Consider the following 15,464-nt stretch of genomic DNA (forward strand, 5'->3'; position numbering starts at 1 on the left):
CTACTTTATATGTATAATAACTAGTGGCTTTAATTTTAGTGTTAAAAGAAATAAATTTTCTTTTTTTGGGGTGGGGGGTATATTTTTTGTGGGGGGGGGGATTTCACTCACCAAGAAAATAGTTTAAAACCAACGCAGGACCAGAATGTATATTCCCTGAAGAGTAGAGACTAATCAGATCTTAAGCTTCAGACAGAAAGATGGACAGACAGACAGACATCGTTCTTCTTTGTATCAGAGATAAAAATTTAATTTTACTCTGAGCGTGTTACAAATAAAATAGCGGATTTTTTCCACTTTCATTTATTCATAATATTATAACATTGCATTTTTTAAATATTTGAGCCAATATAAAGTTTCACGATGTATCGAAACAAAATCACTTAAAAAGGCACTCCGTAGTTTTAAAAAAATTCTCTGTTAATTTAAAATCCTCTTGTATTAGCTTTTTTATATCCTATTTTATAAAATAGTAAGGGATTTTTGCAATAAGCTTAAGATCTCAATAACTGCTGAACCGATTAGGTTCTCTGTTTTAGGTAAGCTTCTCATATGTCCAGTGATGGTTTTAGTCTTATATATTTTCAGATTTTAGTCTTGGAATAGTAATTAGTTCACCCTCAGCCTGTTCGAATACAGATCCCTTGTATGCAAGGGGCGTAGCCTTTAGTATTTAATACCTCTTGTAAAGGTTGATAACAACTTCAGGCCAGAACTTTATAGCAGGGTCTTAACCAATAACATCCTTTTGATTGCAGAACCTTTTTCTAGAAGTCCTAACTCTACTAGGAAATGTATGAATTTTGTGCCTTTTTTGAGCCAAGGTATATATTCTACTCTTACTCTTAATGTTGCACATCTAACATAGCAAAAGTAGAGAGGGCCATAGACAGTTTTAAAATCTAACTTACTAAGAATGTTTTGCCAGGATGTAAAGACACATTTTTGCCATAGTAGGGAATTCACGAATTTTGAGAAATCTATTTCACTTATCTGGGGTCAAATCTCGGTCTGCTGAATCCTAGTTTCCGATTGTGTACGTATCACCCTCATCCTATCTTAATATTTACTACTAGCTAAAAAAGCTTCAAACTTCCAACAAACAAAAAAAACTAGAAAAATTAAATTTTAAATGTATAATTTATAAATTGTTTATACATTATACATATCGCTTTTCCCTTCGGATATTGGGGAACAATTGGGTAATCAATGTTTTGTTGATTCAAATATCTCCTTAGAGTGTTGTACAATGTACACCATGGAGGGAGGGGACATTGGACTGTTTTATTAACTAGTTTATATTAACGTTTTCGTATTTGTTGGCTTAACAACTTTGGGGACTTTTATTGAATTTGGATTGGTGCATTAGTTGAGTGTCCACAGTCCAAACCACTAATTGTAATTTACAGAACGCATAATTTTATGTATCATTATTAGGGATGTATATTTATTTATCGGCCATTGTCTTATCCCTTTAAATCCCTGGCTGTACACACTCTCTCTTTCTCTATATGTCTATCTATTTTTATAAAAACAAGGATGAAAACATCCCTAAAAGTGAAGTTCTACTACCAAAGCGAAGACAAACGAACTTTAACACTTGAAGAGTGTCAGTACAAAATTAAATAAAAATTTATCGAAAATTATTGAAATACAGGATACTAATTAAGGACATAATTTCATTTTTAGGAATAGCTATCTATCTATCTATTTATCTACTGTTATAATGCAATGGGGAAAAACACAATTGTCCTTGTTCTTTTTTTATTCATTATATCCTAGTTAAGGACTCACTTTTAAATCAATAGCCTACCCCGGGAGGAACGGAACAGGTACCAAAAATTTTATAATTTATGGCTTTTAAACTTTGGGGACTTTATAAAATCTTTGTTAGTGAGTAAAAACTACCATTAATCTATAAAAAGAGAACTAGTACTCCACATTAAGATATCGTCCACTGTCTTATCCCTTTAGATCCCTGAGTTAACCTTTCTTAGTGTGCATTCTCTTTCGTACAATTATCACATCAAACAAATCATATTATTACAACAGCACACACACTCGTATCTTTCCCTATTTTCTTCATTTTTAGAGCAAAATAGACGTAGCCCAAGCTGTACCACTTTTGCACCACTTTTGATTCCTGTGGCGTCATATTCTCCATCTCTTTTTTTTAGGGGGGTTCTTTCCCACTTCTCCTCTCATCTCCCTCATTGTATGACGTCACAGGAATTAAAAGTGGTGCAAAAGTGGTACAGATTAGGCTTCGTCACAAAATATGTTAAATTTTTTTGTAGTTATGTTTTCTTCTTCAAATATAAATTAACCAGGGATCTAAAAGGAAAAGACAATGGTCAATAAATTGATGTACAGCCCGAGTGATGATATACAAAATTACCCCTTCTCTAGAGTACAATTAGTGGTTGAATCGTTTGGACATTCAACTTAATGAATCAACAAATTCAAAAAATTCAAGAAAAGTCCCCGACGTTTGGTAAGCCAACGAATAAGAAAATGTTCTTATAAACCTTTGGGGACTAGTGTAATAAAAAGCCCAATATCCCCTCCTTCCTGTGAATTAATACGTTTATTATAAAACTTTGGGGACTAGTGCAATAAAAAGCCCAAAGTCCCCCCTTCCTGTGAATTAAAACATTTCTGAATTTAATTAGTATGAAAGTGAAAGCACACCACGTCTCTCTTTGGTTTTGTTTAAATGAGTGTCAGAAATGAATTATTAGGTAGAGATTTTCTTTATAAACAATAGAATTATTATTATTGAACGTTTTTAGGTTTAGGCGCCAATAACTGACAAGTACTACCCACCCTTATTTTGGAACCTCGTAAAAGTGTCGAACTATGACGTCAGAAAAAAATAGCAATTAACCAATGAGAAGCCAGTATTTACTGTAATTGACCAATGGTAAAATATATAGCGGTCTCTCATTGGTTAATTGTTAATTTTTTCTGACGTAATAGTTAGACACTTTTACTGGGTTCCTTATTTTGAAAATAAGGTGGATGGGTAGTTTTTTTTTCATAAAATGTCTAAATCCCTGCGGTGATAATAATCCTGCGGGTCTACCCAGTACCCAATATAACCCAACCTAACCTAACCTAAAGTAATAAAATTAAAAATAAATATCAATGCTCAACTGGGTACTTTGTGTTAAAGCACTCGATAAAAACTGGTTTTGAACTGTACAGAAGAAACTTGAAAAGTAATTTTTTGTAAATATTTTTCTCGTATTCATTCGATCCGGGGTATAGGAACCGGTTCTCATCCATACGAAAAAAAACTTTGTCTAGCATCGTATTATATCCAGCTTTCTAGGAATATAAAATGTACATTCAAAAGATTAAATACAGTTTTTTTTGCCGGAGCCTTCGGCACCTCGGGATAAAAAAGCGAAAAGCCGTTTATAATACGATGCGAGAAATAACTATTACATAAATTTAAAAATCTCTATTTATAGAACTGCTAACGCTGCGCCCGTAATATTTATCTAAAGGAGTAAATATAGAGGAAAGTAATAGCCTTTAAAAAATCAGTAAGCACTGTAATTGACCATTGGTAAAATTCATGCTCGCATCTCATTGGTTATTTTATCGTATGACGTCATAATCTGTGGAGGGACTTTACTCATCTCCTAAGACCTATTTGAAGCTTCCATAAAACTGAGAATCAAATCGGTTTAATAGTTATAAATAAAAAAAAAACCTTACTACTTTTTATTAAAGGATACTAAAATTTAATGCATATTAGATATTGATTTAGAAAGTAATAGATTAGTCAGTTATAACTCAATTTTAAAGATTAAAAAGTAGATAACTCCAATTATACTCTATATTCTGGAAAATCAACATTTCAAAATTTTCAAAGTTGGTTTACAATAGTTATCTTTTTAGTTTTCTGTCAGTCAAAAATGATATTTTTTGTAATAATAACAGATAGACAGAACTCGAAGAAAAGTTATGTATCGTTCCAAACTACAAACAAAACAGCTGATATTGAAATAAAACATTGTTAGCCCCGAAGGGCCGAGCTCACAAACCTGGTTTTGATAGTATAATTTTATTATTCGTGAAAAATTGTCAGTAAATCGATGCTTAACATGGTTTTTTCAGTAAGGCTGAAAACCGGTTAGATGGTTTCGAAGCCATACTAAAAAATGAATTTTAATGAATTTTTTTGTAAAATCAAATAATTGATTGTATTATAAAATCTTTGAAAATTATGTCTTATTAAATGTATTGATGAAATACTATAGCCTAAGGGCTAAGGCATTGGAAAAGAGACATTTATTTAGTAATTTAAAAAAGGCTCATCACCACGCTCGCAGCTTAAAGCAGCCGCAATACCAGCTCAGCTGCGACTTCTATTTGCTGTTTAGGCTCTAACTACTCTCCTTCCCCTTATTTTCAATTTATTTTTTAAAGGGGGGGGGGGAGATCAGTGCACAACAACCCTGTCAAAAATGGTGTATGTAGTTTATAGTTATATAGTGTCATTATACTGTCGACACATTAAAAGTATATTGACACTATATTGAAACCCGTGGTATTAGCGTATTTGGTAACGTGTCGGGGAGGTGTATGGGCCACTCGGAATCATACTAGAGACGTGAAAAATGTTACATGCAACTGCTATATCAGGCGAGTGCCATCAAAAGTAAGAGTATCGGGGAATCTTGGTCCATAAACAGGGCCAACTTATTACCATGCACAGTTACGATTTCCAGACAAAGATCCGGCAATCAAAGGGTTGGTTGTCTATCGAGCGAATGGACGCATTACACCGCAATTATAATATGCTTAGTATGTTTCAAGGTGAGAGAAACAAAAAGACCTTAGAGGCCATCATATTAACACTATATCTCTGACAGGGTAAGAACTTTTTGTGAATGCATCAAAAAAAAGGTTCTGATTAGATTTGTTGAATATAATTCTCTCTCCCCCCCCCCCAGGCCATAATCTTTATTTCTTAATAAGAGTTCTTCATTAAAATTTAAAAGGTTAGAGAAATGGATTTAAGGTAGAAGTCATTTTATTAAACTGTCTTAGTTTTATAATAAGTATTTCTCGCATGGTATTATAAACGGCTTTCCGCGGATATAGAATGTACAATTATAAGATTAAAACTAGTTTTTTAGCCCCAAAGTGCCGGAGGCACCGGCTAAAAAAATGGTTTTAATCTTATGATTGTACATTTTTATATTCGTAGAAAGTTGGATATAATACGATGCTAGACATAGTTTTTTCGTATGGATGAGAACCGGTTTATTTCCACCGGATTCGAATGAATACGAGAAAAAAATTTACTTTAAAACTTCAAACAGTTATAGAATTTTATTTTGAATCAAGGTTTGCTTTACTCAAAAAATCTAACTCATTTTAGAAAATACATGAAAAGCATGGCTCTAAAGGGATAAGACACTGGCCGATAAATTGATGCATAGCTCCAATGCTGATACACAAAATTACCCCTTCTGTACATTACAATTAGTAGTTAACCGTTTGGACACTCGAGTAAATGAACCAACCAAACAAAATTTAATAAAAGTCCCTAATGAAAACGGTGTTATAAGACTTTGGGGACTTGTGTAATAAACAGACCAATGACCCCTCCCTCTCTTCATGAAAAGTCACTTTATTTATAGCCATCCCATCTTTTTCACACTGAAAATGATATTTATCTTCTTCTGATTGGTTTCAAGAAGTATACCATATCCTTTCCCAATGAATGTAAAATATACATGGTGCATTATTTGCCAAATGTACCACTTTTCTGCACTACCTCTCCGATTTTGTTAATACTCTATATTTTGGTCCGTTGGGTAATTCAAGGATGCTGGATGGCCAAAAAAAAGTTTCAGAGTCCCTGGATGTCTAGATATCTAGCTATCTATGAAGGTAGGTAACAAAAATTTAAAAAACACCCATTTTTACACAATTTTAAAAATTAATTTTTTCATCAATCTTACATCTAACCTATACATTTTATACACCAAAATGATCGTTTATTCATGTAAAAAGCTCACATAATGCTATTTTGGCCAAAACTCTAATTTTACAGGGTGTCCAACAAAAAGTGTATTTTGGATATCTAGCGTAATACCCAAAATACCTGTCCGAAAAAATCATTTTTTTTGGCTAAAATCCTGTGTTTTATCTGTGGGCATATGTGGTATATAACGGTTCGGAGGACCCGGGACTATAAGGTTGTCAAATTTCATTTTGGAACACCCTGTAAATGTGATTTTTGTGTCTGTAGAGCTAAAACTTGGTCCAAATTGGCTATTTTTTTCAAATTACTCTAATATGTGTCTTAGTATGGTTGGCCATAGTGTTTTCTGACCAGATCAATATTTTCCTATTTTTTGGACACCCTGTATTTTCAAAAAAAGAGAAAATTTTTTTTTGTTTTTTTCAAAATTTTTTTTCTATTTTTAAGTTACTTAAAACTGTCATATAGATACAAATTTTGACTAATAACAATAATATTTGCCTATTTTACAAATTTTTACACTTTTGGGACACCCTGTGCATGTTTTTGAAAAATGATGGTTTTTGCCCATTTTTGGGAGGAAGGAGTCGTTTTAAGGCCATAGACTATTTCTTCATTTTTGTAGAACTTTTCAAGATACATCATTTGTTATTTATGCAAAAAGCGCAAAAACCGAACCGTTTTGCCGTTATTCACTGCCAAAGGCGGAATTTTTTACGTTTTTTGCCGTTCCCGAGGATTTAATGCGCATTTTAGGTAGGAAGACGTTGATTTTTCAAGATAACTGTAAAATACTTTTATTTAGGCATTTTATTTTACTAAATTTCATGTGAAGTAAAATTTTTTGTATATCCAACCGATTTTTGTCAAAAGGAATTTCGAATGCACATGGTTTATGTTTCTTATATTACTTATGTTATAGCAATTATTTATATTATATACACTTCATTTTCTTGTTTTAAAAATTGAAATCCATCTCGACGAAAAATGGTTAGCTGCACAAAAAATTTGACTTAATATGAATTTTAGAAAATTAAATTTCCTAAATAAAAGTATTTCAGAGTAATCTAGAAAAATCAACATCTTCCTACCTAAAATGCACATTAAATCCTCGGGAACTGCAAAAAACGTAAAAAATTCCGCCTTTGGCAGTAAATAACGGCAAAACGGTTCGGTTTTTGCGCTTTTTGCATAAATAACAGATGATGTATCTTGAAAAGTTCTACAAAAATGAAGAAATAGTCTATGGCCTTAAAACGACTCCTTCCTCCCAAAAATGGACAAAAACCATCATTTTTCAAAAACATGCACAGGGTGTCCCAAAAGTGTAAAAATTTGTAAAATAGGCAAATATTATTGTTATTAGTCAAAATCTGTATCTATATGACAGTTTTAAGTAACTTAAAAATAGAAAAAAAATTTTAAAAAAACCAAAATTTTTTTTTCTCTCTTTTTGAAAATACAGGGTGTCCAAAAAATAGGAAAATATTGATCTGGTCAGAAAACACTATGGCCAAACATACTAAGACACATATTAGAGTAATTTGAAAAAAATAGCCAATTTGGACCAAGTTTTAGCTCTACAGACACAAAAATCACAATTACAGGGTGTTCCAAAATGAAATTTGACAACCTTATAGTCCTGGGTCCTCCAAACCGTTATATACCACATATGCCCACAGATAAAACACAGGATTTAAGCAAAAAAAAATGATTTTTTTCGGACAGGTATTTTGGGTATTACGCTAGATATCCAAAATACACTTTTTGTTGGACACCCTGTAAAATTAGAGTTTTGGCCAAAATAGCATTATGTGAGCTTTTTACATGAATAAACGATCATTTTGGTGTATAAAATGTATAGGTTAGATGTAAGATTGATGAAAAAATTAATTTTTAAAATTGTGTAAAAATGGGTGTTTTTTAAATTTTTGTTACCTACCTTCATAGATAGCTAGATATCTAGACATCCAGGGACTCTGAAACTTTTTTTTGGCCATCCAGCATCCTTGAATTACCCAACGGACCAAAATATAGAGTATTAACAAAATCGGAGAGGTAGTGCAGAAAAGTGGTACATTTGGCAAATAATGCACCACATGGATATTATGATAGGGGAAAATTGGTGCTTGCTTACATGTGAAGACCGGAGCACCGAAACCCCCCCCCCCCGCTTAGTTTTGACAAAAATCAAAAATAAGGGGGGGGGGGTAGTTTTTAACCCCCCCCCCCCCTTAATTTGTGCGCACAAAATTAAAACCTTTTACTGGCCCCCCTCCTCCTTATTTTCTGTTCAGGGATACATCAATTACTAAAATAAATAAATAAATAAGGAAATTATGCCCCAAAACATGAATATCCCTGTAATAAGGTTTCCCCTCTGGTATACTGGATTTACTTGATTTACCTCACTCAACTTTCTGGCGTGTTGTACAGTGAAAAAACTACCCCCCCCCCCCCCTTATTTTTGATTTTCTTCAAAATTAAGGGGGGGGTTTTGAACAAAAAGTCTTTGCCTTTCCCTTCACTTTTCCTCCTTGCCATTTTCCAGACATTAAAAAACTACCCCCCCCCCCCCCTTATTTTTGATTTTTGTCAAAACTAAGCGGGGGTGGGGGGGTTTCGGTGCTCCAGTCTACCACATGTAAGCAAGTACCGGAAAATTTGTTGCCAATTTAGGTAAAGAGGGTTGAAGGAGACAATCGTTATTTTAGCCTGCTTGGTGTTTATTTATTTATTATTATTAGAGGATATGAAAATCTGGTGTAAAATCCAAGTATAAATAAGTCCATTCATTTCCCAATTTTTTTTTTTTTTTGAAGATTCTCAATTATTCTATAATTAGGGCATGTCAGCTACTTCGTCACAACCTAAAAGTACTTTTAATTGCAAGGTTTTGTAGTTTGTAGTATTTTTATTTATTCCAATATACTGCATACTTTCTTAATCTTTCCTACTTTTTTTAATATAATAATTTACTGTTATTTTTTCATTAGATCTATAGTTAACTTCCATTCTAATACCAGCTGTTTTAAGAAAATACTACAGAATTCCTCATGGAGGAAGGGGACATTAGGCTGTTTATTATGCTAGTCCCCAAAGTTTAATAATAACGTTTTCTTATTCGTTGGCTTAACAACTTTGGGGACTGGTTATGCATTTTGATTGGATTAAGTTGAACGTTTCAACTATCAATTGTAACCTACAGAAGGGGTAATTTTGTGTATCACCAATGTTAATGTACATCTATTTATTGGTCATTGTCTTGTCTTATCCCTTTATATCCCTGAGAAATTCCTGACATACTTGGAGGATGCTAGAACATTCATTATATTAGCACCATCCACATATCATTACTATTATTATATAGATGGTGTATTATCATTACCGTGTAAATATAGCACAAGTTAAAAAACCACCAAAATCTAAAGAATCTGCATAAGAAGCGTGCAGAGGGTTTTGACATGGAGTGTATATCTTTAAGGGGTGGAAAATGAGGCAACTAAGACCCTCCTCATTTTTCTTCATTGTTATTAGATCTACCAAAAAAAATTTAAATCATTAATTATTAAACTTTAATAGCCGTTGTTTTGTTTCTTAACATTACTTTAGTTTATAAATTTGTTTTGCTTATAATTGATTGATATTTATAAAAGTATGTATTATATTATCAAAGTTCTTCAAATAATAGAATTTTGCATTAATATAATCAGAAGATATTTTACAGATTTTGCGCTTTTTATAATCTCTGACATTTTGATTATTCTGACTTTTGAAACTTGATAAAATCTTTTTTTTTGTTCGTAATTGAGGGACCATATGATTATACACCATCCTTGTTTGATTAAACCCATCAAATAGCAGGGAGGGAGGGGATATTAGCCTGTTTGTTACACTAATCCCCAAGGTTTCATAAAACTTTTTTCTTATTCGTTGGCTTAACAACTTTGGGGACTAAATTGAATTTTTATTGGCTAGTTCAATCAAATATTGATTGGTTATCCATCTAAACTTTCCATCTGTTAATTTAGAAACACAGTAAGGGTAATTTTGTTTATAATAATTGGTGGTTTATATAAATTTATCGCCAATTGTCTTTTCCCTTAAGACCCCTGCATTCTATCCAATACCATACTTTTAAATAGCGAATACTGTTCCATTCCATTATACTTCATCCTATGAGAAATCTAATGGTATAAGACATCGGCCGATAAATTGATTTACATCTCCAATGACAATACACAAAATTACTCCTTCTGTAGATTACAATTAGTATTTGAAACTAAATCAACCAAATGAATCAACCAATCAAAATTAAAAATTAAAAGTCAACAATGTTGTTAATCCAACGAATTAGAAAACATTGTTATAAAACTTTGGGGACTAGTTTAATAAGCAGCCCAATGTCCCCTCCCTCCCTGCCATCCCATATTTCTTACGCTCATTTATTAGATTTGATTCAACCCCTCACGCGATTTTATTTCTGGGGGGACTAGTCTATCAGCTAAATAATCAAATAAACAAGGCAAAATGAACGATTTGAACAGTTATTTTAAAATTTAACAAATACTTTAATAACGTTATGTTAACTTTGACTAATTATATTTAATACCATACCCTTATATAGAAGAAACATGATTTCTGTCTGTCAGTCTGTGAATACGTAAGGATCTTGATAACCGCTGAACTGATATAGTTTTCCTTTTCAGTGGATTTTCCAGCGAAGTTTCATGAGAGGGTACCACCACCCTCCCAGGAGAAATCGCCCCCCAAAAAATCTTTTCAAAAAATTAAAAATGAAGGGGCAATTGCACCCCCTCCCCCCAATTTCTCTTAATTGTAGCTCTAAGCTTTAGGGGCGTAATAAAACAATAAAATCGCGAGTCTACAAATGTTTTTGTTTTAAAAATAAATTGATAGACTGACCCTAATTTTCTCATATTTATATTATGTATTTGTATTAAAATAGCGCCAGAGATGCTTTCAAACTAGCAAATCATTCTTTTAAACGAAGCTTTTGAATATAAAAATCTAAAAGTTTTACTGTACAACACAATATTATTATAGTAATCAACAAAAAAGCATAAATATCAAGTAACTTCATCAGTTTGTTCAGTGTTATTTATTGCACCTGTTTTGTGCCCATTCTTGTTTGTCCAACCCTATCTTCATTTAGAAATAAGTGGGGGATGGGTTGCGCTCGCTAGTCACTTTAAGGAAAATACCCTACTATTTCGTCACTAGTATGTTTTTTTTTTGAAAAGCGAAGCTTTTCCATAATTAGGGTCGGTCAGTCTGTCCGTCTGTCCGTACGTCCGTCCATCTGGAACGAATAGCTTTTTTCATTAATTTAGGCATGTTAGAATTATCCTATCAATTTCAAACTTTGCATGGTGATTCCTGTAGTAGTTAGGTACGGTTTAGAAAGCGTAGCAACTCTATGATCATTACCAGAAAGTCCGTACGTCCATTTTAATCATGTTGATTTTTAACTTTTTTAACATCTAATTTTTATGTGATAGAAATATCCGATTGATCTGATTTTTGAAATGCTGATTCCTAGGACAACAAAGTACAATATTATGAGCGAAGCATCTCTGTAATCAAGTCCTAAAACATTATTCTGTACTTAAAGGAAGCCTGCAAGAAATACCACGCTTTAACTGCTGAAAGACTGCCACAAGTAGACCAAATACCCCAAAGAAGTTGTATCAACTTTTTTGCTTTTTATTTAAGATAGCTAGCCGGTCCTTTCAGTAAGTAGTAGATGTAAAATTTTTCATAGAATTCAGATATGCAATCGGTTTTTTTGTAGACCTCTTATTTTTTAAGTAATTTAAGTTTTTTAAAAAAATAATTAAGTCGGTTTTAAGGTACTAAAACACAACAAAATAAAAGAAGAAAATGGCCAGTATGAACAAAAATAGTAAGATCTTTAATTTGACACCTTACTTTTAAAATTCTGTTGAGTAATTATTGAAAAAATCTATTTTTTTAACCTCGGTTTAATAAAAACTTTAGACCTAAATATTTTCTCAAACAGACATAAAAAACATGGGTTCATATATACCTTTAGAATCAGAAAAATATTACGAATCTATTCTAAGCAAAATTGAAAAAGTTTTATAAAACTATAATAAAAAAATAAGTTTATTTTAAGAATCATAATTTTCGGCTTTAAAGGGTTAGCTTAAACCAAACCTGAAAAAAAACCTAAACAAAAGACAATGCAATGTAGCAGATATTTTTTAAACACAAGAAACAATAATGTATTTTTAACTGCATTGTTTTGAAGTTTATAAACAGACTGATGCATATTTGTTCATAATTTTTCATTCTTTACATGTTCTTTAATATCACTATATTTATTGTAGTATCTATTGTATATATTGTATGAACGTTCTCCTTTTTTTCTGGCAATTCTATAGGTTAATTTTATAGATTAAGCTTCCCGATTCGTCAATTTTTGCGATTTGTGATTGGCTAGTTTAGTAGTTACAATTATTAAAATAACTTTTTTATTTTTTCTATTTTTTATTACAATTTTTTTAAACTTTTTCAATTTTGCTTACAATGGATTCATATAATTTTTCTCATTCTAATGGTATATATGAACCCATATTTTTTATGTCTGTATGAGAAAATATTTAGGTTTAATGTTTTGATTAAACCGAGGTTAAAAAAATTGATTTTTTCAACAATTACTCAACAGAATTTTAAAAGTAAGGTGTCAAATTAAAGATCTTACTATTTTTGTTTATACTGGCTATTTTCTTCTTTTATTTTGTTGCGTTTTAGTACCTTAAAACCGACTTAATTATTTTTTTTTAAAACTTAAATTACTTAAAAAATAAGAGGTCTACAAAAAAACCGATTGCATATCTGCAAAAAAGCAAAAAAGTTGATACAACTTCTTTGAAGCCTTTATCTTCCATAACAAAAAAGTTCTAGGCATTTTAAAATGACATTTTATGTACATAAAAATTTTGAAAGAATTGCAATGCTCATGTTGAAAACTTTGAAATTAAACTACGTGGCCTAGAAACAAAATTATAAGCTTATTTTTGTCATAAATTTAGGTTTCCAGTAACTAATTATATTTTTACAATAAAAATACCCATTTTTATAGCCAAAATCATTAAAAAAAATTAAGTTTTACTTGCGTTGTACCGAATGTACTGTAGCCAATCAGAAGGCTGAATCAGCTTAACAACCAATCACAGCTAAGCTTGTATTAGTTTACCCCTTTGTTTCCGCTATGATTTTCGTTTTAAAATGCAATCTAAATTGAATTTTTTTCATAGATTTTGACTATGAAATGTGGTGTTTTTATTGTAAAAATGTAATCAGTTACAGGCAATCTAAGTTTTTGACAAAGATAAGGTTATAATTTTGTGTCTAGGCGACGTAATTTAATATTGTTTTTTCTTATATGAGCATTGGAAATCTTTCAAAAATTCCATTGTACATAAAATGCTATTTTGAAATGCCTAGAACTTTTTTGTTATTGAAGCTGAAGGCTTTAAATTTGGGGTATTGGGTCTTCTTGTGGCAGTCTTTCAGCAGTTAAAGCGTGTTATTTCTTGCAGGCGTCCTTTAAGCAGTTTTTCAACAAATTTACTTCGAATTTTGATTCGACATTTATATGTTCTGATTTTTCAGTTCTGACACTCTACAAGTGTAAATGTTCGTTTGTCCCACCGTTTCAGAGCTTCGCTTTTATGAATGTTGTCATCCTTGTTTTTTTAGAATGCATGTATTTACCCTTGTGTGTGTATACTTTGGCTAGTATAATGAAATTTCTGAAACTATCCTATTAATCAAAATGATAAAATCATAAGAATTTAACACTCTCCTTAGCAAGGGCGTAATTAGGGAGGGGGTGGGGTATTTTTCTTTATCATCAAACAAGTACAAAAATATTCAAAATGGCGGACGGAAAAGACAATCAGCTAATATTGAATTACAGCCTCAATTTTGATAAATAAAATTACACCCCTGGTATTTATAAGACTATTGGTCTAAAAGTCTGGACACTACTAGTCTTCACCAACAAATTTATATAAAGTTCCCAAGGTTTTTAAGGTAATTATAAAGAGAACAAGTTATAAAACTTTGGTTACCATTATAATTTTTAGTATGCTAAAGCGAAAAGGTTTTGTAATATTGTAATTTAAGTTTGAAAATTACGTCCCGTTTTCTCACCATAATAATTAAAAATTCTAACTGTGCCCTTTAGATGTATGTGGTTGTTTTTTGGGGTTTATATGAAAAATCCATGTTTTTTTATGACACCATAGATACAGAGAGAGAGTGGACAATGGGCTGTTTAATACTCTAGTTCCCAAAGTTTTATGATGACGTTCTCTTATTGGTTGGGTTAATAACTGTGAATTTTGATTGGTTGTTTTATTATTGCAACGTTTCAGCTACTAATTTTAAACGGTACACCGACAAACGTCCTAATACGACAAACGTCCTAATGCGACAAACGTCCTAAACGACAAACCTCCTAAACGACAAACGTCCTACCGCGACAAACGTCCTACTGCGACATCTCTTTAGTAAAACGTCCTAAAAAATTTCAAAAATTATGAAATAAAAAAAATCTTCCAAATTTAAGGACAAAATCCTCTAATTGTAAGAATACTTATCAATATAAAATTCAAAATGGCGATAATTAACACAGGAAAATAATCTTTAACTGAAATTTATTTTTTGAATAACTTTAACCATAGGCTAAATTTTAAAAATCTGTCCGACAGTTTTCCCAAAGTCTGTGTTGGCTATCAAATGGTATGGTTTCGAACCCGATACATCCTTGCATTACAAAATTCGACCTTTAAATTTTTAGGACGTTTCACTTAAGAGATGTCGCAGTAGGACGTTTGTCGCTTAGGACGTTTGTCGCGGTAGGACGTTTGTCGGTGTACCATTTTAAACTACAGAAGGGATAATTTGTGTATCATCATTTGGGATTTTATCGGACATTGTCTTATCCCTTTAATAATAGTAAAGAGCCAATAATGATTTATTTATGTAAATTCATAAAAGGATATTCTATGTTATAATCGATGTAATTATTTGGATATTGCACCAGATTTACGACTACTTTAATAAAATGGTGTTTCCAGCTGGCTACATAACCCCATCCCCTCCAACTGGAGGAACATATTGACAAATTAGATAAGACTATATAGTGGCAACCAAAATTGACAACAAGATTTCCCAAGTCGTAATATCCACGTATACTATATCCATTTATACAATACAATAGGGTTATCTTCTTGGAAGATAGGTTTGATTGTAATTATATCATTAATGTTTGTATAATTTCAAAAATTTTGATATAAATTTTTCATTATATTCCAAATCTTTTTGACTGCACAGTGTAAAATAAGCATATTTGTACAACATCAACTTAGTTCTTGAAGATTAAGGAAAAACTTTTTTTGTC

The sequence above is a fragment of the Acartia tonsa genome, chromosome 14 (assembly GCF_053477335.1).
Source record: "Acartia tonsa isolate MP-2025a chromosome 14, ASM5347733v1, whole genome shotgun sequence".
NCBI lineage: Eukaryota > Metazoa > Arthropoda > Copepoda > Calanoida > Acartiidae > Acartia > Acartia tonsa.